Genomic DNA, 24,669 nt, shown 5'->3' on the forward strand with positions numbered 1-24,669 from the left:
AATTAGCCCAAGAAAGCTCAGAAACACCAAGATTCACCCCCGGGAAAATTGTGGATCCCAATCCCCTGTCACCTGCTGCATGTGGGGGGGCAACGCTCCTGGGGCTGGGGTCAGAGGCTGCAGATACAGGGAGAGGTGGAACCTTGTGCTGCTTCGTCTTCCTGTTCCTCCTCCGGTGTCCCCACTCTTCCTCACACTCCTCTTCCTCCTGCTATTCCTCCTTCTCCTGCACAATCCCACCTTCTCCTCCCACGGGCATCGTTTGACCCTTTTGTTCCTCAACCCTGCTTCTCCTTCCCTTCTCCTCCTGCCCCAGGCCCAGCACCCGCTGCCGGCTCCCTCTTGCCCCCAGACCCACAGCATCCCACGGCAGGGGCAGGGATGGAGCTGGGGCAGGTCGGGCTGGGGCAGCGCTGGGCTCCCGGCCGCTCCCGCCCGCACTCGGTCCCCACTGCAGCCGCTCCCGCCAGGACAGCGCGGGGGGGCCCGGCCTTGGCGCTGCCCCACTCCCACCTCCCCAAATTCCCCTCGCATTTGGAGAACAGGGCATGGATGGTGTTGGTGTGCTGCAAAGGGACTGGGTGAGGGGGAGTGTGCAGCAATATGCTTAAGGCAAAAAGCTGCAAAAGGAATCTTTGTGGGAAGGAAAAGGATGCTGGAAAAGAGAAGGAAGAGAAAAATACTGAGGACTGGGATGTTTTTCAGCAGGGTCTTATCCTCAACATTTGCCAGCTGATCATTTGTATCCCCGGTTTCCAGGAGAGGAAAACAAGGAGGTCAGGGTTTCAGGGGGTTTCTCTGTGGGGGGCAGCGGCAGCACCGGGCGCAGAGGTGCGGGACCGGGAGCACGGGCTGGGGGCCTGGGGGGAGCTGCGGGGCCGGGCCGGGGCTGTGGGGCAGCCGGGGCTCAGCGCCGGGCGCTGCCTGACCCCACCAGCCCCGGGCAGGGCCGGCAGTGGCCCCCGGCCCCCAGGAGGCTGCGGGACGCCCCGGCCGCTGCCCGGCCCCGTGGAGCTGCCGGCCCTGCCCGCCGGGGGGCGCCTTTGGACACTGCGGCAGGACAGGGACCGGCTCTGGGATACGGGCTGGGGAGGGCACCCTGAGCACAGGGACGAGGAGCAAGGAACACCTGGGAAATACAGATTGTACATGGAAGGATCCAGATTTTCTTCTAAGGATTTGGTTTGGGTCCTTGGAGAAATGAATGATTTTGCAGAAAACTTAGCAGCTGTCAGAAGGTTAGGGCTAGGGTTGAGTTGCTGATGAGAGCTGATTGCTGGGTGCTTGGGACCTCTGTTTTTTTGGGAGTTTTCCCAGGAGCGGGGGAGGGGGGGGACGGGGGAAGGGTGCAGAGATGCCGGAGGATTCAGGCTGGGGGTCGGGGCTGGGCACAGTTGCTGGCCCTCTCTCAGTTTTCTGTCCCTCTCTCAGGTTTTTGGAGGAAGGCAATTGGAGCCGCTGCTCTTAGGCTGCTCTTTCCACTGCTGCTGACAGAGCCCGTGTGAAAAATGTCTATGATTGGCTTTTCACAAACATTAAAATGAGTATTATACATGTTATGTTAGGAAGTTATGCTGTAACAATTTTTTCAAGTAGTGTGTTAAATGTAGTTTTAGGTTATAACATAATGTTAAAATAGAAACTATGTATGTGGGATAGTTTTTTAAAAAAGGAATGAGGACTCACACCAGATAGCAGCCACAGGACACCTAAATCTTTCAGAGAAGAATATTTTATTGCTCAATTATCAGAAGAAATGAACTTGTTCCTGCCTTGCTCAGCCCTGAAGATGCCATCAGGATGAAGAGGAAGAAGCTGACACTGACCAGACAGAATCCTTTGTTGGAATGGAATTTATGTATCACATATGAGATGTACAAATATGCAATGGGCTATGGTTTTTCACAGTTAATCCTCTATTAACATGTGTCCTTTTTTGGGCTTACTTTGCCCAGGAAAAGGTACCCGAGCCGTTTGTAACTCTTTGTTTCCATTGTCTTGTATTGTCCTAAATCCTAATTGTCCAAATTTTTATTACTCTAATTGTATTACTATTTTTATAACCATTTTATTACTATTAAACCTTAAAAAGTTTAAAAACAAGTGATTGGCGTTTTTCACAATTATGGTAGCAGAGGATGGTTACCAACACCTCACTGCCAGTGCTTCAGGAGAGTCAGAGTGGGGAAGGTGCCCCCTGCCCTCTTCGGCAGCCTCGCTCTGTTTGCCCTGGGGTGACCGACAGACGCAGGTTATGGTGGACAAAAGGAGACAATAAAACAAAGACAAGGGAAAAAGGCTCCCTACAACCATGGCAATTGGCCCCCTAAGAGTAGTAATGTACACGAAGAACATGGGAAGGAAAAGGGATTGGTAAGTATTTCTCAGGGGGGATGAATGTGAGTGAATGAGAGGCGGGCTGGTTGTGCCAGACCTGCCAAGTGAGTGCTGGAGTCTCCCATGCTGCGTTTCTGACTTTCCGCGGTAAGTGGCCAGTAAAGAGACAAAGTGAATGTTAAAAGGAGTGAGAGAATCCCCCGGGGTAACTGGGACTGGGTCTCAGAGAGGGGCTGGACCCCTCGGAGGAAGGGAGCAGAGGAGTTTCCTAGCCCAATCCACTAGGAAATGGGACAAAAGGGGCTCCTAAAAACCTGCTGGGTTGAGAGATAAGAGTGCCCAAGATCATCCAGAATTAAAACCTGCTGGGTTGAGGGATTAATATTCCAAGAGCATTCAGGGTTAAGCAAAATTCTGCTGGATTGAGGATATGCTCGAGAGCATCTGGGATTGGACAACACAGGTGGATTGAGAAATAAAAAAATGCCCAAGTGTTGGGGAAGATGAAACAGGAAAGCCTTATAAATATGATTGTCTGGCAAAAGATTTTGACAATATAGAAACTATAAGCAAGATTGAAATCAAAGCAAGCTTTGAGATACCTCAGTTAGTGAACAACTGGAAAACAATGGTGTGGCCCAACTGAAGGTAATCCCCTTTTGATGGAACAATACCCTCTGCTTGCAGACAGATCCAAGGGTCAGAGCAGATCCTGCCATCTTGGCAGAAGGGGTCCAAAGAGGAGTTTTTACGGTTTAAAATGTAACACAGTGTGGTAATGTAATGATTCTTATAGGCTGTATGTAAATGCTATAGGACGTGCATCTTGTACTAGATTGGCTGGTGAGAAATAGAACATTCGACACAAAAGAAGATTTATTGTGTTGTAATGGGAACCTTACTCTCTTACGCTTTTCCTCTCTTACGTTTTACTCTCTCACCCTCTCATCCTCTCTACCCCTCTCTTCTCTCGGGCCTGCTCCAGCTGTGCCTGGCAGCTCCAAGCAGGGCCCTGCACCCGGGCCCTTTGCAATAAACCGCAAGTTCCAGGGCCTGGCTGCAGAGATCTCTCGTCTCCGTCCGTCCCAACCGTCCTACCCCCCGACGCTCCTACACCCAAGAGCACCTGGGGTTGGCCAACACAGCTGGGTTGAGGGATATCCAAGAACACCGGGACTGACCGGAAACACCTAAACTTGTAATAGGTGATGTGAAAGTAAAAAGGACCTTATTGTTGTCTTGTTTGTGTGTGAGAGTGAGTCACACACAAAATCAGCCTCAGCTTCCCGGGCAGGTGGGAAGGGGGGGCTGTGGAAAGAGGTGTGTGTGACCCACAAATAAGCCATTGTCCCTTGGGTGGGTGGGGGCTGTGGCAGAGCATGTGTGTGACTGCAAACGGGCCATTGTCCCCCCGGGCCTGTGAGGGGGCCGTAGCTGAAGAGTGTGAGTGACACAAATCAGCCTCACAGGTGAACGGGCACCGGAGGCAGCAGAGTCAGGGCCCTCCCAGGAGGCCGGGAGATACTGAGACCCAGAGGCCAACGCCAAGGGGAGGGGGCCACAGGGACCCGCGATTCTCTGTCAACAGGGATCCACTTTGTGTCCTCAGCGTGTGAAAGAATGTGTGGAAGTGAATGAGAAATAGAAGCGAGTGAATGTAGACAAATGAAAGTATATGTAATGTAGATTGTGTATTTTAAACCTCACTATATCTCCTTGGAGGGAGGTGGATTGCACTGAAAGTAGTGTGAGAAAAAGGTTTTTTATTTTTAAGTGTGTAGTTGAAAGAAAAGTGGTATTTAGGTTGTTAGTGAAAGTGAAAAACAGAGGCAGATGATGAATAGATAAGATCTTGAAAAATGAGACAGAAAACCAGTAAGTTGGATTACAGGGAAAAAAAAAGAAAAAAAAAGAGGGAATACAAGCATACTAGCAGAGATACCCCAAAATAGGCCTTTGGCAGTTATGTTAGGTAACAGAGATACAACTCCTTGCAAAAGGAGAAAGTACAGGGTATGTAGTAGTTGATGGGAACAACATGCAAACCATGGAAAAAGGGAAATTAACCTTAAACTAGTAAGCTCAAACTCGTGAATTATATACTTTAAAAAGAGCACTAGAATATTTAACACAAAATAAAGGAACCATATATACTGATTGAAGGTATGCCTTTAGCGTAGTACATACCTTTAAAAATTTGGAAAGGAAAAAGATTACTTAATTCAAGAGGAAAAGGTTTAGTACATGAGGAACTTATTTCAGAGGTTTTAGAGGCATTAAAATTACCTAAAAGACATAGCTATAGTACATATTAAGGAACCCCAAAAGGGAAAGACCCCAGAAATAAGAGGAAATAATTTGGCAGATGACAAAGCCAAGGATGCAGCAGAAAGTGGAGCTGAGTGAGTTATGTTAATATTAACTCCAAACGAGGAAAAACTGGAAATTCCAAAGTTTAGGGAAGCCGAGAAAAAAGAATTAAACAAGACAGGAAGTGAACAAGATAAATGAGGGAAATGGAAACTTCTTGATGGAAGACAATTACTTAATAAAATGTGCTTACTAGGAAAATATTAGAAGACATGCATCAGAAAACCCACTGGGGTACTCAAGCTTTGTGTGATCATTTTCTAAGGAACTATGGGTGCACTGGGATTTTTGGAGTAGCAAAGCAAGAAACTGAAAGATGCTTAATTTGCCAAAGGATAAATAAAAAGGTGATGAGAAAAACAACATTAGGAGGTCGTGAGTTGGCTCGTCGACCATTTCAAAGCATCCAAGCAGAAGTTTAGATTTGTTAGGTTCTGGATTTATTTGTAAAAAAACCCATTTAATCTAGAAGAAAGAGAATATGCCATAGGTTAGACAGGAGATTTTAGGAGAATAAAAATCTTTAAAGCATGAGAAACACCCGAGACAAAACAGGAAGAGAACAAGGGGAAATGAAAGGGGAGGGGAACAAGAGGAAAAGTCAGAAAGAGAGTGGGATCCTCTGCAGCTCTTGCCCCCTCCGTTCGCGGCCGAGGCGCCTGTCCCGGGTCCCGGCTCGCTGCCCGCCTCAGCTCCGCCTGCCCCGGTTTCCATCCCAGGTGCGGGCTCACTGCCCAGGGCAGCTCCACCTGCCCCGGCGCTGGCGGTGAATTTGTGTGCCCTGCTCCCACTGCCCGGCCCGCGGCCGCTCTGCCGGCCATGCTGGGGAAGATGGGGGTTGCTCTGTCCTGCCGCGTGGGCCGAGGTCACCGCGCCGACCGCACCGAGGGCGGGTCCCAGCCATCCCATCCCCGGCTGCCCTGCCCGTGCCAGCTGCGCTGGGCACCGCCGCTGCTGCTGCCGGGGTCTCCCACCTGCCTTTTCTCTGCCGGGAGCTGCCGGATCAGCCGCCATAAGCCATGTGGGGGCTGCCCACGCTCCGGCTCAGTCTCCATGGGAAGATCCCCCTCTGGCGATTCCGGCAGCAGACCCTGCCCACACTCCCACCGAGCCTCGGCGGGATATCCTCCCCTGACCCCGGCCTGCTCTGAGTGACATCCCCTTGGTAATCACAGCTCCAGCTGTTCAGGAAAACTCTCTCTCTACAGGAAGCGCCTTATCTAAACACTAGGAGCTCAGTTAAAAGGCAGCCCTCTCCAAATTCTTTCTCAAAACACGGGAGAAAGGCTACAGAAGGTAAAAAAGTGAAAGAGTTAGATGAAGGGATTGCTCTATTTCCATTAAGAGAGGTTCCCATGGCAGGGATGCGCTGCCCTGCCCCGCGGGAGCCACCAGCGCCCCTGCCGGCCGTGCCCGGAACTGCACCCAAGGGGAAGGCGCCGCAGCCGAAAGGCCGGGACTGGCTCCGGGCTCTGTTTGTTGTCACTGCCGGAGCTGTGGTTGTTTGTTTGCTTTATTATACACACTAGTAAAGAACTGGTATTCCTATTCCCATAGCTTTGCCTGAGAGACCCTTGATTTCACTATTTTAAAACTTAAGAGGGAGGGGGTTTGCATTCTCCATTCCTAGAGAGGCTTTTTCTGCCTTCCCAAGCAGACACCTGTCTTGTAAAGCAAGACAAACACCCACAGGCACTGAGGGGGGCTGCAGGAGGGGAAGAAGAAGGCCCTGCAGCACTTGGGCACAAAGGCACAGCAGGTGAATGCAAGAAGGAAGCAGAAAAAGGCCAAGCTGAAGGCAAAGGCCAGGGCAGAGCTCCTACAGCCCCTGAGGGATCAACCCCAGGGCCCAAGGGGGCCCCAGCACCCAGGGCACGGGCTTGGCCACAAGCACCCGGCAGAGGCATTGCCCTCCTCGGCAGGGGACAGCCCACCCAAACAGCCCCTGGCAAGGAATCAGGGCTCCAGCTGCAGGGCACAAGGACACTGCAAGCACAGACAGCAGCACCTGCAGGACGAGCAAGTCCACCCCGTGATGGACATGGATTGGCAGGGCTGTCACAGCTCCCATCACACCAGGGACCCTCCACACTGGAGCCCTTGAGAACATTCAGGTGGGTCTGCATTGAGAGGAGGCATTTTCAGATGGACACAGGGGCCTCTCAATCCACTCTGAATCTTAGACCTAAGGGAGGGAGAAATGCCAAAAATGTCTTTGATTATTCATGGCATAAGTGGGAAAGCTGTATAGTTTTATTCAACCACTATTAGTAGATGTGGGAGATGGATTTAAAATGCATGAAGTTTTATTTGCTCCTAATTGCTATCATGATTTACTGGGAAGGGATTTGATCGCTAAATTTGGAACACAAATTAATATTATAAAAGGTGATATAGAGGCCAGTTCTGTTGTACCTCTGTGTCAAATGTCTGGCCAGGCCTATGCTGAAGTGAACCCTGAAGTGTGGGCAGCCCCAGGGAAATAGGGAAAATTAGATATGGAGCCTCTCCAAAGTACTCTGAAGCAACCAGGACAAGTGGTGTCTAAAAGCAACAGCCTGTTCCAGGGGAGGGAAGGAAGGGGAATCAGACAAAGCGCAGGTCACCGCCCCATGCTCAGCTCAACCCAAGGAGCTGTGGGTGCTTGTAAGAGCCTGGCACTGAATTGCCCTGAGCAGGAAGGCTTCAATATCTTCTGCTGACACCATGGCACCTAACAGGGCGGCAAAAGCAATTCTGACTGCTTCAGCAAGCACTGGAGCAGAGATCAAGGTATATTCTCCCACAGGAAGCTGGGCTGGCACAGAGCCTGCCCTGGCACTTTGCTGTTGCCAACACCCAGCCAGGACATCGGCTCCTGCCTAAGGAGTGCAAAGCAGCACCACTGGTGGCCAAGGGGCCCATGCCAAGTGTCCCTGAGGCCAGAAACAGCCGCCAGCACAGCTGAACACGGGGGGACCCCTCAGCCTGGCCTCAGGGGCTCTGAAGCCCCGGAGATTTGCACTTCCCGCCTGCAGCAGGACCATGGCAGCCGCCCCTGAGCCTGCCCTGAAGGCAACGCAGCAGCAGCCAGGCCCCCACAGCGGGCCAAGCCCCTGGGCCTGCCCACAGATCCTCTGCTCAAACCCTCGGAAATCCTGGCCACCCTCCTCTGGCACCTCCAGCCACTGCGGCCAAGCCTTGCTGCCACTGCTGCAGCTTCAGCGCTGGCTGGGCCTGCACTGCCACAGCTGCTGGGGAGCACCACGGCACAATTCCACTCTGGGGCTCACTCACACCCACACTCTGGGCTGCCTAGAATAAGATTACACCATGAGAATGTTTTTTCTAAATAATCCTACTTTCATATTGTCAGTTAGGTTTGGGGGTGAGAATCAGTTTTTATTCTCGGCAGAAGAAGTAGAAAATATCTTTATTGCTTTGGATTCTTTTTCAGTGTGTGTTTGCCTGGCTGGTGGAGATGGCAAAATTTTGGTCCGCGTTTTCTGGTGTTTACCTCCAGGCTGCGTTTAGAAGAGCTTTAAAGGTGACCCTTTAACTCACAAACCATTAATAGAACACTCTTCAAAAAAACCCCCAAAATTAAAAATACCCCAAACCCTGGCTTTTGGGGTGGGGCGCATATGAGTCATGCTCTGGAAGAGAAGCTTCATTCCAGGCAGCCTGCAGAGGAGCTTTAGAAATGCAAATGAACACTGCTGGGCAAAGCCTGGACAATGTACCTGGGTCTCTTGCCTGGGGCAGGAATTGGGCTGATTCCCTCTGCCCCTCAGCCCAAGCTCTGCCTGCTTGCACTGATGGAATTTGCACAGCTCAAGGCAGAGCCCAGGGTGAGGATATCTGACCCTGCAACAGAAACGGGCGAAGCTGCAAAGGGAAACAGCAAATGAAGAATGTTGGGAAAACTTCACTATAAATAAATGGGGGGTAATCATCCCTCTGCCCACTCCAACATGTGCTGTCACTGTCAGTGTTATATAGGGTGTATTAGAGCACTGAAATGTTCTTGCTACCACAAGTTCAGGGAAATCAGTTGGGAATCCAAGTATTTGATGATTTAAGTAGAGAAAAGCAGTCAATTGATGCAGTCCTTGCTGGAGAGCACGGCCAAAAATGGAGAAAAGATGAACGGCCAGCAGAACAAATCCTATAACACCATGGACCAGCCCCTGGGAACCCAAACCAATTCATGTCAGGAGCCACGGAACCGATTTCTCATTTCAATGGCATCATTAGATTACAAGCTGCCCTGGGAATAACCAACCAGACAGCTCCAGCTCCTGACCTTCCTGCTGAGCAATCCCTGAAATGAGGAACATTTCAGTGGATTGGTCAGCCGTCCGCGACTGACGGCACCATCGCCCAATCGCAGCCAGGGGCGGGCTCTGCACAAGGCACAGCCTCGCCCCGCGCTCTCAGGGCCCCCCGGGCTGCGTGAGGGCAGAGCCGGAGATGAGAAACAGCCCTGGAACGGGCCCGGGCCCGAGGGGGATTGAGCTGAAAACACAAACAAACTTCTACGCACCTCCCTCCACGGCTTTCCCGGCACTGCGGCTTCTGTGGCTCCGGTTAGCGAGAAGCCCCGGAGCCTCACTACTGCTACCTCTAATTAGGAGCATCAAGGAATCGCTTTGATTTCCCCCAAAAAGGGAAAACTGCCCCAACCCTGTGGCTGAGTGGGCGAGGGGAGAGATTTCTGACAGAAAACTCCAAAAACTCAGAGCAGGATAATGAGAAGTAAGTGAAGAGCCTTAAATCCAGCCTTCCCCCACGCCTCCCTCCTTCCAGCTGCACCTCCTACCCCGGCAGTGCCGGAGACAGGGAATGGGGCCGTGCTCACTTCATGCCCCGGGGCTTCTCCCTCTGCTCAGGGACAGGAGTCGTTCCCCTGCTGCACCCTGGGCTCTCTCCCACCGGAGACTTCTCCAGGAACTTCTCCAAGCTGAGTCCATCTCACGGGGCACAGCCCCCCTCCAAGTGCTGCAGCGTGGGTCACTGTGCCCCGGGGTCAGTCCTGCCCGGACAGGCTGCTCCAGCGGGGCCCCTCTGGCCACGGGGTCACAGCCTCCTCTCAGGCATCCCCGTGCTCCAGCGTGGCTGCTCTGGGGGCTGCAGGGGGATCTCTGCATCCCCATGGATCTGCAGGGGGATCTCTGCATCCCCATGGATCTCTGCATCTGGCACCGCCGTTTTTGGAGGCACCAGGAATAGGCTGAGCTCTGCCTGAAGCTCTTCTCACATTCCCCACACCCTTCCCGGCACAGGGAAGCTTTTACCTCCTCACAGTTCCCCAGGCTGTGTTGGCAACCCCTCCTCGTGTGGGATCTCTGTGGCAGGGATTTGTTCTCCCTGGTCTCTGTCCGCAGCTCAGTGCGTGAGGGAGGAAGGACAAGGAGAGGAAGAGACAGGGAGAAGGGAAAAGGAAAAGGCAGGAGGAGAGGAAGGAGATGGGAAAGGAACATAGATGGATGTAGGACAGAATGAGGAGAAGAAGGAGGGTGGACAAGGAGAAGATGGGATTTGCCTCCATGCCAGAGGGAAGGGGAAGGAGATCCCCCCCAGTCCATCCCTGGCAGGATGGTGTTGGCAGTGAGGCTGTCCTGCAGCAATGCTGGGCTGGGAGATGGAGCAGCAGGGAAGGGAAAGGGGCAGTGATTCCTCCTGCCCTGCCTGGCTGTCCCAGTCTGGAGCGTCCTGGCGCTGCTGAGGCCCTTGGAGCGTCCGGCACTCAGGAGCCCGGAGCTCACGGCTGCTTTATAAAGCTGACAAAGTCGGCAGGATGAGTCTGTGTATGCTCTGCAGCAAACTGGGTTTATTGGTACAGGAACAGGGGACAGGTAAGGTTCATCTACAACCAGCAAATGTTCATGCACTTCGACAATGACGTGGGTCAGTACAAGGACCGGGAGAGATCCCTCAGCAAATCCGGCACGGGCACAACAGACACAGCCTGGACACAGGGAGGGAATTTATTACCAACCAAATCACAGCAGCACAAGGAGAAGGGAAAGAAATCTCTCCAGCACCTTCCCCCTACCCAACGGGGATCACCCAGAACAGGGGTCACCAGGGCTCTGCCCAACGGGGATCACTGGGGATCATCCAGCACAGATCCTCCCATGGGGGATGGAGCTGGAGCAGCACACGAAGCTCTTCCCACACTCGGGACACTCACAGGGCCTCTCCCTGGTGTGCAAGTGCTGGTGAGTGACGATCTCTGAATCCCATTTGAAGCTCTTCTGACATTCCAAGCACTCCTAGGGCCATTCCCCAGTGTGGATCTTGTGGTGCTTGCTGAGGTCGGAGGTCCCACTGAAGCTCTTCCCACATTCCCCACACTCCCAGGGCCTCTCCCCAGGGTGGATGTTCACCCTGATGGTGTTCCATCAGGGTGGAGCTGTAGCTGAAACCCTTCCCACATTCCAAGCATTTGTGGGGCTTCTCCCTGCCATGAGGCTTCTCCACCAGCTCTGAGCTCTGCCTGGATCTCAGGCCGCCTTCCTGGCTCAGGGGGGCTCTTTCCTCCCTGCAGCTCCCTGGGCTGGGTTTGCAGCCCCTCCTCGTGCGGAATGTCTGGGCCTTTTCCTCTTCCTCCATCTGGCCACAGCTTGGGAATGACAGACCCTGGTTTGGGGGAAACCAAGGTGGGAGCGCCTTGGAGTAGAGGCTCCTCCTGGCCAGGTCCATCTCTAGAAGTCAGCAGGAGTCTTGTGTCCATGAAAATCCCCACAATGTCAAGATTCAGCCCCAAAAAGCTCTCCCAGCAGTTCCCTATTGCTGATCTCTGCACTCTTGGGGTTCTAGAGGTTTCCTTTCCTTAGGATCATGGGGGTCCAATGGTTCCAGGGCTTCTCCATTCTCTGGCGTCCTGCTCAGGGATGATCCAGGGCCTTTTGGGGGTCCATGGGGGCCCTTCTCCCCTGATGCTCTACTCTGAGATCCCAGGGGTCCCAGGGGTCCCTCCTCTCCAGGCTCCCCCCCTTTCCAGTCTGCCGGGGTCCCCCAGCTCTGGGATCGCCCCTCTCTGCTCTCCCCACTCTGGGGGTCCCAGGGGTTCCCCTCCTCTGCTCTCCCGGCGGTCCCCAGGACCAATGTCCTCCCCTGCCCATACTGGGCAATGGCCACGTGGGCCCCCAAAGATCCCCCCAAGGGGCTCAGCTTTGGGCTCCTGCAAAATCCAAACCTACACACACAGAGAAAACAAAACCTCCCAGAGACACCAGATGATATTTGGGGTCAATTCCACAATCTGCGAGCTCCAAACACACCCCAATAAAAAACCCTCTCAGGGACCCCCCGACAGATTTGGGACGAGCTCCCCCTCCCCGCTGAGCTGCAGGACGAGCTGGGGGCGATGGTCCCGTGGCTGCGGCCACAGGGGGCACTGGAACCTCCTGTTCCTCCTGTTCCTGCTCCTGCTCCTCCTCTTCCTGCTCCTCCTTTTCCTCTCTCCCTCCTCCTCCTCCTCCTTCCTAATCCCACCTCCTCCCCAGTTCCTGCCTTCTGTGTATTTAGAGTGGAGGACCTTGCTTGTTTTTAGAACTAGAACAAAGATCCCAGATGGAGCAAGGCTTGCTGCTTTTAGTCAGAACTATCAGTGACTAAAGGTCACGTTTCCTTTGCTTTGGTCCTGTCCTTGTTCTCCTCAGTGTTCAGGCTGGGCTATGGGGTGTCCTTGTTTGCTGCATTTTCCGAGTTCCTCTTGCATCCTTTGGCCCATGGGCTGTGCCCTGGGAGGGTTCTTTGTGCTCCTTTGTGACACAGGAGAACCTTCCAGGCGGCTTCTGCGTGAGCTGCTGCTGGGATGTCACAGGAACAGCGCCACGTCCCCGTGGTGTTCCCGTTGCTGTGGGACACGGAGGCCTCAGTGCCCAGAGTGGCTCTGGGCTCGCTGCCGGAGGATCCTCCTGCCCGAGGCATTCTCAGCAGCCAGCCCAGCCCTGTCCTTCTGTGCTTGCAGGGCTACAGGCTGCAGGCGTGTGCAGCGCAGCCAAAATGATCCAGCACGTGGCTGCTGCAGTTTGCACTCTGTACTCTGTGGCTTATTCGGGGTATTTTTTAACCCACTTGGCACGTAAGTTGAGGTTTTCCCTCGGTGCAGCATCTGTGGCTTTGGTCTTGCTGTGTGCTTTCTGTTCTTCCTCTGGAACTGAGTTGACTTTGGAACCAAATGGCCATGAAAACACCATTGCTTTGGGAGAGCTCCTGCCAGCAGCTGCAGCTGAAAAAGGGGGTGTCTGCAGCCAGCGGGGCGTGCACAGCACCTGCAATGAGCCCTGGGGGGTTCTGTTCCCTCAAGCAGGGAGTCTGTGCCAGCAGAGCCTGGAACTGCCTCCGTTTGCTGCTCAAGCCAAGAACTGACCCAGCCCAGTGTTTTGTGCTTGTTCTCTTGCTTGCTGTGGAAAGGGACTGTGGCTCCTGGAGGGATGCAGTGAAAGCAAAATGCTCTCTTGGGGTTGCCTTGCTCCGTGGCATTTCCCAGCACTGGCAGTTTTTCTCCTAAGAGCATCTGGTTCATGTTCCCTCTCCCATTGCAGGGCACCTCATGTCTGCATTCCAAACAGCTCCTCCTTCGGTGAGTGGGAAAGGAACCTTTGGTGTTTGGAATTGTGCAGCAAGTTGTGAGCTCGGCATGTGGCAGTCGAGGGCCAGCCTGGGAGGCTGAAGGAAAGGTCCTGTCAGTGTCTTTGCAGCAGCAGCAGCAGCAAAGGAATTCCCATCAGTTTTCTCCTTTTCTGCTGAAGAGTTTTTGAAGAGCTGCAGGTCTGGTTTTGCAGGCAGAGGATTGCTTGCTGGCTTTAGCCATGGTGGAATATGGAATTCCCAACAATAAGTGGCAATGTCGACTGTAGCCCATTGTTAGTTGGAACAGCTCCAAACCAAATTTCTGCGTAGTGCAGCTGGATGTGCAGCTGAGGATAAATAAGGTGATAACTGAGATAGAACTTCCCGTCCCTCACGCTGCCGTCTGTCCACAGGGCACAAAAGCAGCACCAGCACCTCCTGGGGCTCCCTCTGCTTCTGAAGAGGAGGCCAAAGAGGAGGAAGACAGCAGTGAGCTTCCCGTTGCTCTGGGGGACGATGGTGAACTTCCCTCAGTGCCGGGAGATGACAGTGAACTTCCCGCTGCTCTGGGAGACGAGGGCGAACATCCCGCGGGGTGGGAATGCAACGGCGAGGCTCCCGCGGGGTGGGACAAGGACAGGGGACATCTCCCGGCCTGGGACGAGGACGGTGGATGTCCCCTGGTGTGGGACCAGAGTGGCCAAGCTCCCACGGAGTGGGATGAGGACAATGGACATCTCCCAGTGTGGGATGAGGATGGAGGACATCCTGTGGCTTGGGAAGAGGAGAGTGAACATCTCCCAGCATGGGAAGTGGACAGCAAACATCCCCTGGCTTGGAAAGAGGATGGCGAACCTCCAGCATTTTGGGAAGAGGATGGAGAAGCTGCAGCATTTTGGGAAGAGGATGGAGAAGCTGCAGCATTTTGGGAAGAGGATGCAGAAGCTCCCTCTGCTTGGGAAGAGGACAAGGAACCTCCCTCCGCTGTGGGATCCTGGGCTGAACATTCTGACAGCAGCACAGCAGGGCAGCCAGAGGGGAGAGGGGAGTGGTGCCTGATGCAGCTGAGTACGTCTGCTCTGTTCCTGGGTGCCCGAGCAGGTGCTGTGTGTGTGTCTGGGCATCAGCTGCACCCAGTGTTGCTCTGCAGCTGAATGTCACCGAGCCATTTATTGTCCTTCCCCAGCTGACACCAAGGGGCTCACGGCCCCAGGGAGTGGGGCTGCTTCTGGCTCTGCTGCAAGGCAGGGTCTCACTCTGGGAGGGAGCGTCTTCCACGTGGTTTCTTTCAGGGAACACCGTGAGCGAGGAGGAGCCTGCCGAGAAATACCTGGAAGTGGGGCAGATTGGCCATGGGTAAGTGCACGGCAGCTACTGTTGCACAAGCAGGGCCGGGTGTTGTGCTGGTGCAGGATCAAGTGAGAAGTCAGGAGAGCTCCAAGCACCTTCAGACACTGGGCTACCATCCTGCTGTCTCTCAGTCCTGATCAGAATTGATAACTGTGGTCAGAAGGCGCCGTCAAAGGCCCCTGAGGCTGGCAGTGTCCTGCCTGCAGCAAGGAGCAGGACCTGGAAGATCTTCTGTCCCTGGAACTGGATTGCCTAAAAGAGCAACTCACCATGTGGTGACTGTCAGAAAACAGTTCTCAAGAAGATTTCTTTCAAATATTTTCCTTCAAAAAATATCCACTGGTCAGGGTTATCAACCTAATGGTTTAGAAACAGAAACCAGAGATGAACTAATAAGTGCTCTATTCTAGCACAGGTAGCAGACCCCATCCATTCAGTAACAGACACAGAGCTGATGCACTCTGGGGGAAAAAGCATCACCTGCCTGATGGCAGGGCCCTTGTGGAACCTGCAGGTCTTAGGCAGGAAATGGAAAAGGATGAAATGCATTCTTTTCCAGTTCTTTAGACAGCCATCTCTCACCTCAGGTTTTGAACTAAAGCAATTCAGGGTGGACATTTGGGATTTGCTCCAGCCCAATTCCTTCATGTTGGGTCTCAGTTTTCTCCTGCACACCTTGCATGGCAGAGGGCTGGTGGCTGCTGTGCTGTTGTTGGAAGGGTCGATGCACCCAGGTGTTTGTGAACGCTGCAGGCAGCAGAGATCTCCTGTCTGGGCTGGCTTTCCCTGCCAGGGCCTAAAGCGCTGCTTCTTTCTTCTCTGCTGTTTTGTCTCCAGGGCTTTTGGAACCGTTTATAAAGGACTCGACAGGGCCACTGGAGGAGAGGTCAGTGCCAACACGCCCAGCACGCCTGGCAGCTCTCCAGGGCTTTCCCCTCAGCTGGGAGCTGTGGCTGCAGCTTTGGGGGCCAGCAGAGCTTTCCTGCCCAGGCTGCTCCTCTGAAGGCAGAGCAGTGTCAGCCTGCAGAGCACAGCTGGGACAGACTTGGTCCTTCTGAAGCACCAAAGGAATGCAAGGAGGGCAGCGGTGTCTGTCAGAGCAGGACACGCTGGCTTGGCCTTCATATCTAAAAGTGTGAATGCATCAGCTGCTGGAGACTGAGGCCAAATTTATCTTCATCCCAACCTTAGACAGGAACATTATTTAGCTATTCTTAGCTAAAGTATAACATTATTATTATTTCCATCCTGCCTTTCCTCTTCAAAGGATACCTCAAGGCCTAATTATGGAGAGATCCTGCTTGGGCTCAGTTTGGGGTTTTAGTCCTACTTCAGCTGTTCACAGAGAGAGAGGGAGAGAAATGAGGAGATGGATATCCAGAGCAAAGCTCTCTCCTAATCCTGCAGTTGTGTTTGGGTCTGGTGTCAGTGACAGCCTGTGACAGGGATCACCTGAGCAATGGGTGTGCGTGTCTGCTTTGTTGTGCAATCCCAAACAGAGCAGTTGCATCTGAAATCATGACCAAATCCCATAGAATTGCTAAGGGGTTCCTGGCTGTTTTGCTCTGTTTTCACAGAACCAGAATTACCTCCTGCTTGCAAAATGGGTTTGAATAATAATAGTAGGAGTGTTGAGGCCATTTGAGAAGACTGTAGGTGCAGAGAATGTTGTTAGAGCTTTGAGGCTGACAGCTGAGGGACCATTTCTGCAGAGCTTGCAAGGCCAAATGTCTCTGGCCATGTGTCCTGTAAGCAGCCCCCAGCTGGCAGAGCAATGGGCTGTGGGAATGGCCCTTGCTGAGCTCTGGTGTCCCATCCCAAGGCAGTTTGGCACAGCCCGGCTCCGTCGCTCCACAAAGACTCGCTCCGTGTTTGCTGTGGCCTCCTGCCACAGACTCCTCCAGTTCAAGGCTGCAATGTCCCTTCAGGTGGCCATCAAGAAAATGAGTCTCAGAGGGCAGAACAGGGAACGAGCTGTGAATGAGATCCTGCTCCTGAAGGACAAGAAGAACCCCAACATTGTCAACTCTTTGGACAGGTGAGTGCTTCAGCTCTGATCCCGAGCCCGGGCCCTGCGTTAACCTTTCCTGGCATCAGGAGTCTGTAGCCTGTTTTGAAAATGCCCGACCCAGCCACATCTTCCCAAAATAACAGCCTGGCAGTTCACTCCCTCCATGTGCTTTTGTTGCTTTGCTTTGGTTTTTCCTTCAAGTTGACCCCATTTGCTGTGTCTCCCAGCAAGTGCTGATAAACCACAGCAGAAATTATTTCCCTTGGCTTCTTCTTCCCAGCCCTTTTCCATTGCTACAGATGCCAGGAAGATCGGGTTCTTGTTTCCAGAAATGCCTCATTTGCCCATTTTTCACTGGCCTTGCCTGTTTCTGAAGGGACTTTCTGAAAGGTTTCCTGACTGCTTTTGTCCCAAGTGCTGCACGGCCTCCTCCCCTGGATAACCCTTGCAGTTGTGTTGCCTTGTTCTGGAGGGAATGGTGGAACTGATGAGTTCAGAAGCTGAACCAGCTGGGGCCAAGGGTTGTGGTTCCACATTGATCTGGGCTGTTGCTAAACTGCATTTTTCACCTGCTTGCCATCCAAGGCCTCTCCTTTCTCACAGGTGTCTCCTTCCCCTTTAGACTGTGCAGATTCCAAGGGCTGTGCAGCCTGGCAGGAATGTCTCTCCATCTGATTCTGTCCTCACTGACAAGTGACCTGGAAACAAAACTCCCCTCCAGGCTTTTCCATGGGGGAATTGAGCTCTACACTTTCATCTCCATGCCATTGCTTTCCTCTTCCAGCTTCCTTGTGGATGGAGATCTCTGGCTGGTGATGGAATACATGGATGGAGGAACTTTGCGGGACGTTGTCAGACAGACGCGCATGGCTGAAGGAGAGATGGCAGCTGTCAGTCGGGAGGTGAGGGATCCTGCTTGTCACTCCCATGGCTGGGACACGATGGTCCTTCCAAACAGGGTGTGAGAGCAGGAGTGGCTCCATGCTCAGGGCTTTTTTTCTGAGTTGTTTTTATGAGCTGGAGAAGAAAGAGCCTCTGCAGTGAACGGCCTGCCAGCATCACTGCACTTCTACTCTGTTCTTGTTCTCTCTCCTGCTGTTGTGGTACTCTCTTTCTGGTTTGGATTTGATTTGCTGTTCTCAGCTTTGCCTTGAACCATTTGCCTGGAGCTTGTGTGCACTGCACTCCTGGCCTGTCACAGCAAAGCTGCTGCTGGCAGAATTCTGAGCTGTCCTTTCTGGTGTGATATATTCCAGCCATTGGTTTTTGCCCTTGTGTTTCTTGTTCTCTCTCAGTGTCTGCAGGGCCTGGATTTCCTCCATTCCAACCGGGTGATCCACAGGGATCTGAAGAGCTCCAACATCCTCCTGGGCATGGACGGCTCTGTCAGGCTGGGTGGGTGTTCCTGGCCAGGCACGGCGCTCACGGGCTGCGGGGCTGGGGCTGCTTCCCAGGGAGGGCCAGAGCCCCACAAGGGCTGCTGGGGGCACTGCCCGGCCCCTGCTGCCAGCTGAGAGCGGCTGCCCCTGCAGAGAGCTCAGGAGAGGAGCAGGGGGCCAGCAGTGCCTTTGCTCTGGCCATGGCCCTTCCAGAGGGGCAGCAGTGGGAATCTAAAGCTCCAAGGGAATCAGTAAAAGCCACTGCAGGAAAGCTGAGGGTTTCTTGAAGGGCCCAGTTCCATCTTTCCTTGGCTACAGCCCTGAGGGCTTTTCCAGCTGACTTCACTACTACACTCTCAGACAGAGCGTGGGGAATCTTTGTGCTTGGTTTCCTCATTGCAGCTGCCTTTGACAGGGTTTGTTTCTGTCCTCAGCTGATTTTGGCCTCTGCGCTCAGCTCAGCCCTGAGCAGGACCAGCGCAGCTCCATGGTGGGCACTGCTCACTGGATGGCCCCAGAAGTTGTGACCAGATCTCCTTATGGCCCCAAGGTGGACATCTGGTCCTTCGGCATTGTGACCATCGAGATGGTGGAAGGAGAACCTCCTTACTTCAGGGAAACGGCGGCCATGGTAAGAGGCAAATTCTCCAGTGGCTGCAGAGGCTGCGAGCACAGGGGGACCCTGCACTGGGAGCAGCAGCTGGAGGTTTCTGCACATGGGAAGGGAATTCCCAGAGGACTTGTGCCTCCACACAGACAAATTTGCTGCAGTCTCCAGCAACAATTTGCTTTGGGCTTTTCGTTGTTGCAGCTCTTCTAGCTGAGAGGATGACCTGGAAATATGAAGCAAGTGCATCAGCTCTAATGTTATCTTGCAAGAAAACCCCACACCATCCCCAAATCCCAGCCCCAAACCCAACAAGATTTCTGCAGGAGTTTCTAAAAGAGGTTTTGCAAGATGATCTCCCCTGATTCTTCTCACTGGGAAACTTGTTGAAAACATGAAGATGATGGTTTAACATCCCCATAGTCTAACATATTTCTTTCCTAGTCCAAGCTACTTTTTCTGTGTCACCAAGCCTGAGCTTTCAGCATCACAAACCTCCTGTTTCTTGCCTGGCAGTTTCTGGGATGGGGCATCAGGAATGCATTTACTTGAGTGTCAGTGGCACTGCAGAGATGCGCTTGATGGAAGAATCCTCTGAAATAACACAGGCAGACCACACTGAATCTGGAAAATGGCCTGTAAGCTGGTGTCCATATTTGGAGAAGCAAAATGGGCTATTTCTGATGGAGGTTCCTACTAACAAAGCCGGCCAATGAAACTGGCTCTCAAGGCGAGATCATTTGGATGTTGCAGTGGCTGTGGCAGCCCCAGGGTTTGGGTTTTTTGCTTGGCATAGCAAAATGAGCTCTGAGCAGCATCTCTGGCAGGGAGGAAAGTGCCCCTGGCGCTGGGGCTGAGGCCCCGGGGTGGATGTGAGCCCGTGTGGGTGTGAAGGGAGCTGGCAGAGCGCTGAGTTTGCTTTCCCTGCAGGCTCGCGCTCTGATCCGGCAGAACGGGACCCCGCAGCTGCAGGAGCCCTGGCGCCTGTCGGCTCTGCTGCGGGACTTCCTCGAGTGCAGCCTGGAGCCGGACGAGGAGCGGCGCTGGGCTGCCCAGGAGCTGCTGCAGGTGAGAGCCAAGGGCTGCAGGGGAAGCAGCAGCGCCAGGGAGGGATTTTCTTGTGGGGCCCCCTCCGATAGTCTCCAGTCTCGCTGCGTTCCACGCGCAGAGCGAGCAGAATCCTCGCCCGCTGTGGCCTGGCAGGCTCCTTTCGAGCTCATCTGGACCTGGTGCCCCACAGCGAGCAGGGACATCTTCAAGCAGCTCAGGGGGCTCAGAGCCCTGCCTGACCTGAGCTTGGATGTTTCCAGGCAGGAGGCACCTCCCAAATCTCTGGGCACCTCCTGTCAGTGTTTCCCCACTCTCCTGGTTAAAAAATTCTTCCTTAGATCTAATCTGAGCCTGCTTCCCTCGATTTTCAAACCATTTCCCTTTGTCCTGTTGCAACAGAGCCTGTGAGGAACTTGACTCTGGAAAGTAACAGTTCATTTCTTTATTTTTTATCCTTTGGGCAGCACCCATTTTTATCATCAGCCAAGCCTCTCTCCAGCCTGACCCCTCTGATCACTGCAGCAAAGAACCTGAGGGAGCAGCAGAGCAGATGAAGCACTTGAGGACAGCTTCTTCTTACAGTAGTTAGGACAATTAGTTAGTCATGGTAGTTAGCACTGGTAGTTAGTTAGGGTAGTTAGCATTGCTAGTTAGTTATGGTAGTTAGAGTAGCCTGTTTGTTATGAAAGTTTTATGAATAAAAACGCTCTTAAACCTCAACTCCCTTGACGTGTCCCTTCCCTCTCCCGCTGTGACTCAGCTGCCCGGAGCAATGTGAGGGGAGGGCGGGCCCAGCCTGGCCCAGAGCTGAGCCCCAGCAGAGCCCTGGCAGAGCCCAGAGCAGCCTCGGCACCTGCAGAGTCAGCCTGGAAGGAGGCGCTTGGAGCCTTCTCGGCTGCACCCGGCTCTTGGCTACAAACTGTGTGTGCTGGAAAATGCCACCGGCTCTGCAGGAGGGCAGAAGGGGCCCGGGGAAGGCCCAGGTGCTCCATGCAAGGGAAAAACCTGCCCTGGGTTTGTTATAAATAACTAGGTAGTGCTGGCTTTTGCTATTATGTATTGACTTCTGCAAAATATTCTTAATCACAATGAGTTTGATATAGTACAGTTTGTAATCACTTTTCACTGCTTTTGCTATAGTATAATTTGTCAGCTCTTTGTGGCCAATGCCTGGCCCCTGTGTAGCTCATATCCTCAGAACATCATTTATGGATGATATTTTAGTTAGTGGACAGTGTGAAAAACATACATTATAGTTTTGGCTTTTGCAAAATATTAAAGTGGATGCCATGTGTTGTGCATTAGAATGTTAACTTTTACAGAAGTAGCCGTAGTTGTGAAATAAGAACTAATGCTTTTATTTTTGTAACTAACTGACAATAACAACTCAGAGATATTTGTGAAATAGCTAATGTTCATTTAAAGTACTTGTGGAAGTAGCTAAAAGCGTCTGCATGGTCAGATAACATCTAAGGAAGGGATGTGATGAGGCCCCTACCACTGACCCTTCCACTGTCAATAACTGTCACCTGCTGAAACCACAGAACAGGGGCCCTTGTGAGGCAGTGACACACAACCCTCAAAACAGCAATCCACGATTCCTGCACGTGCTCTAAAAAGGCGAGTTGGGGGTCAAACCAACCTAAAGAATTCCTGGAACATGTAAATGAGTTCAAGGAAATGTTTGAATATGTATAATCATTATGAATATGTATTTGAACAATACAATGGAGAAACTAGACAAGAAGAGTTGCTGTGGTTAACCGGTGTGCCTCTGGCCATTGCCAACACCCAGCGCTGTTACTGATTTGTCCCTTATTATTCCTTATTAAACTTTCAAAAATTCTAAAGAGTGAGGCTCATTTCTCACAAAACCCAAGGTGCTCACCCCTTGTTCTTCCCCCAAAGCCAGGATTTGTCAATCCTAAATTTTGTCTGGACGGAGGAGAAGGAGGCTGCGAGGAAAAGGAAGATGCACTGGTGTGGAGGCCCATGGGAGTCTCAATCTCCCACCCATGTAGGACTGGTCCCTAATAAGAAGAATAGATTTCAAGGTTATGGTGACAAGCTTGCTTCTCCTATAGATCTTTGCCGGCACATGCTGATTTTTGGAAAGTTATGTTACCCCATTGGCCTGTTGGCCTAATTACCCTAGTTCACCCCTATTACCCATCTTTGATTAGTCCCTAGCTCTCTGTCCCTCCATTGGCCCCAGTTTACTGCATTCCTCTGCCCCTGTTTCCCTATTAGCTGTCCCGACCCTTAACCCCTCCTTTGCACATTTTCCCCCATATCCATTGGACCCTGACCCTCAGCTCCACCCTCACTACCCCATATAAAAACCCCCTGTGCCCTCAGCTTGCACCCTGTCTTTGTGCCTGGACCCTGTTCAGCTCTGTCCCCTGCTCCTGTACCAATAAACCCAGTTTGCTGAGATCATACCCAGACCCATCCTGCCGACTTTGTCAGCTTTATAAAGCAGCCGTGAGCTCCGGGCTCCTGAGTGCCGGACGCTCCAAGGGCCTCGGCAGCGCCAGGACGCTCCAGACTGGGACAGCCAGGCAGGACAGGAGGAATCACTGCCCCTTTCCCTTCCCTGCTGCTCCATCTCCCAGCCCAGCATCGCTGCAGGACAGCCTCACTGCCAACGCCATCCTGCCAGGGATGGACTGGGGGGGATCTCCTTCCCCTTCCCTCTGGCATGGAGGCAAATCCCATCTTCTCCTTGTCCACGCTCCTTCTTCTCCTCATTCTGTCCTACATCCATCTATGTTCCTTTCCCATCTCCTTCCTCCCTTGTTCCTTCTTGTTCCTTCCTCTCCTCCTGCCTTTTCCTTTTCCCTTCTCCCAGTCTCTTCCTCTCCTTGTCCTTCCTCACTCACGCACTGAGCTACGGACAGAGACCAGGGAGAACAAATCCCTGCCACAGAACCTCGTGGAAGAGGCCATTTGGAACAGCTCCACGGCGCAGGAATCCAATGGGGAGGAAAAGCCCCAGAGATCCCAGATGAGGAGGGGCTGCCAACCCAGCCTGGGGAGCTGTGAGGAGGTAAAAGCCTCCCTGTGCCGGGAAGGGTGTGGGGATTGTGAGAAGAGCTTCAGGCAGAGCTCAGCCTATTCCTGGTGCCTCCAAAACCGGCGGTGCCAGATGCAGAGATCCATGGGGATGCAGAGATCCCCCTGCAGATCCATGGGGATGCAGAGATCCCCCTGCAGCCCCCAGAACAGCCACGCTGGAGCACGGAGGATATCCCGGCGAGGCTCGGTGGGAGTGTGGGCAGGGTCTGCTGCCGGAATCGGCAGAGGGGGATCTTCCTGTGGAGACCGAGCCGGGGCGTGGGCAGCCCCCACATGGCTTATGGCGGCTGATCCGGCAGCTCCCGGCAGAGAAAAGGCAGGTGGGAGACCCCGGCAGCAGCAGCGGCGGTGCCCAGCGCAGCTGGCACGGGCAGGGCAGCCGGGGATGGGATGGCTGGGACCCGCCCTCGGTGCGGTCGGCGCGGTGACCTCGGCCCACGCGGCAGGACAGAGCAACCCCCATCTTCCCCAGCATGGCCGGCAGAGCGGCCGCGGGCCGGGCAGTGGGAGCAGGGCACACAAATTCACCGCCAGCGCCGGGGCAGGTGGAGCTGCCCTGGGCAGTGAGCCCGCACCTGGGATGGAAACCGGGGCAGGCGGAGCTGAGGCGGGCAGCGAGCCGGGACCCGGGACAGGAGCCACGGCCGCGAACGGAGGGGGCAAGAGCTGCAGAGGATCCCACTCTCTTTCTGACTTTTCCTCTTGTTCCCCTCCCTTTCATTTCCCCTTGTTCTCTTCCTGTTTTGTCTCGGGTGATTCTCATGCTTTAAAGATTTTTATTCTCCTAAAATCTCCTGTCTAACCTATGGCATATTCTCTTTCTTCTAGATTAAATGGGTTTTTTTACAAATAAATCCAGAGCCTAACAAATCTAAACTTCTGCTTAGATACTTTGAAATGGTCGACGAGCCAACTCACGACCTCCTAATGTTGTTTTTCTCATCACCTTTTTATTTATCCTTTGGCAAATTAAGCATCTTTCAGTTTCTTGCTTTGCTACTCCAAAAATCCCAGTGCACCCATAGTTCCTTAAAAAATGATCACACAAATCTTGAGTACCCCAGTGGGTTTTCTGATGCATGTCTTCTAATATTTTCCTAGTAAGCACATTTTATTAAGTAATTGTCTTCCATCAAGAAGTTTCCATTTCCCTGGTTTATCTTGTTCACTTCCTGTCTTGTTTAATTCTTTTTTCTCGGCTTCCCTAAACTTTGGAATTTCCAGTTTTTCCTCGTTTGGAGTTAATATTAACATAACTCACTCAGCTCCACTTTCTGCTGCATCCTTGGCTTCGTCATCTGCCAAATTATTTCCTCTTGTTTCTGGGGTCTTTCCCTTTTGGGGTTCCTTAATATGTACTATAGCTATGTCTTTTAGGTAATTTTAATGCCTCTAAAACCTCTGAAATAAGTTCCTCATGTACTAAACCTTTTCCTCTTGAATTAAGTAATCTTTTTCCTTTCCAAATTTTTAAAGGTATGTACTACGCTAAAGGCATACCTTCAATCAGTATATATGGTTCCTTTATTTTGTGTTAAATATTCTAGTGCTCTTTTTAAAGTATATAATTCACGAGTTTTGTCGTAGCGGCGGGAGAGATGCGACACACCATATGCGATGAATAGCAAATCCCGAAGTTTATTGAAAGCTCACCCATATTTATATTGGTGTTAATGAAGCTTATACATATTGCAAAAGCCGAGCTCATTATTGGTTAAAGCACACTTAGATCAAACACACCTACTTCTATCTTCTAACAATTATTTTGCTTCTATATTTGCATTCTTCTAACTTTTCTACCTAAGATAACTACATTTTCTGGCAAGCGATTTTCTCCCCCGTCTTCCCGTTTCGGAGAAGGTCACTGTGACCTTCGTCAATAATTGGGCACTGGTTGCTCAGTTCCCAGCTTGTTTCCCCTA

The 24,669-nt window shown here is 52.6% G+C and overlaps 2 pseudogenes across 1 annotated transcript in view; one reads left to right on the forward strand and one right to left on the reverse strand.

The window, feature by feature from the left end:
* The window catches only part of LOC143695916 (uncharacterized), a 128,212-nt pseudogene extending 124,471 nt beyond the window's left edge, over positions 1-3,741 (reverse strand).
* Positions 1-24,669, forward strand: part of LOC143695956 (uncharacterized) — a 758,734-nt pseudogene that overhangs the window by 570,872 nt on the left and 163,193 nt on the right. The window lies entirely within an intron of this gene.

This window comes from Agelaius phoeniceus, chromosome 27 (assembly GCF_051311805.1).
Source record: "Agelaius phoeniceus isolate bAgePho1 chromosome 27, bAgePho1.hap1, whole genome shotgun sequence".
Lineage (NCBI taxonomy): Eukaryota > Metazoa > Chordata > Aves > Passeriformes > Icteridae > Agelaius > Agelaius phoeniceus.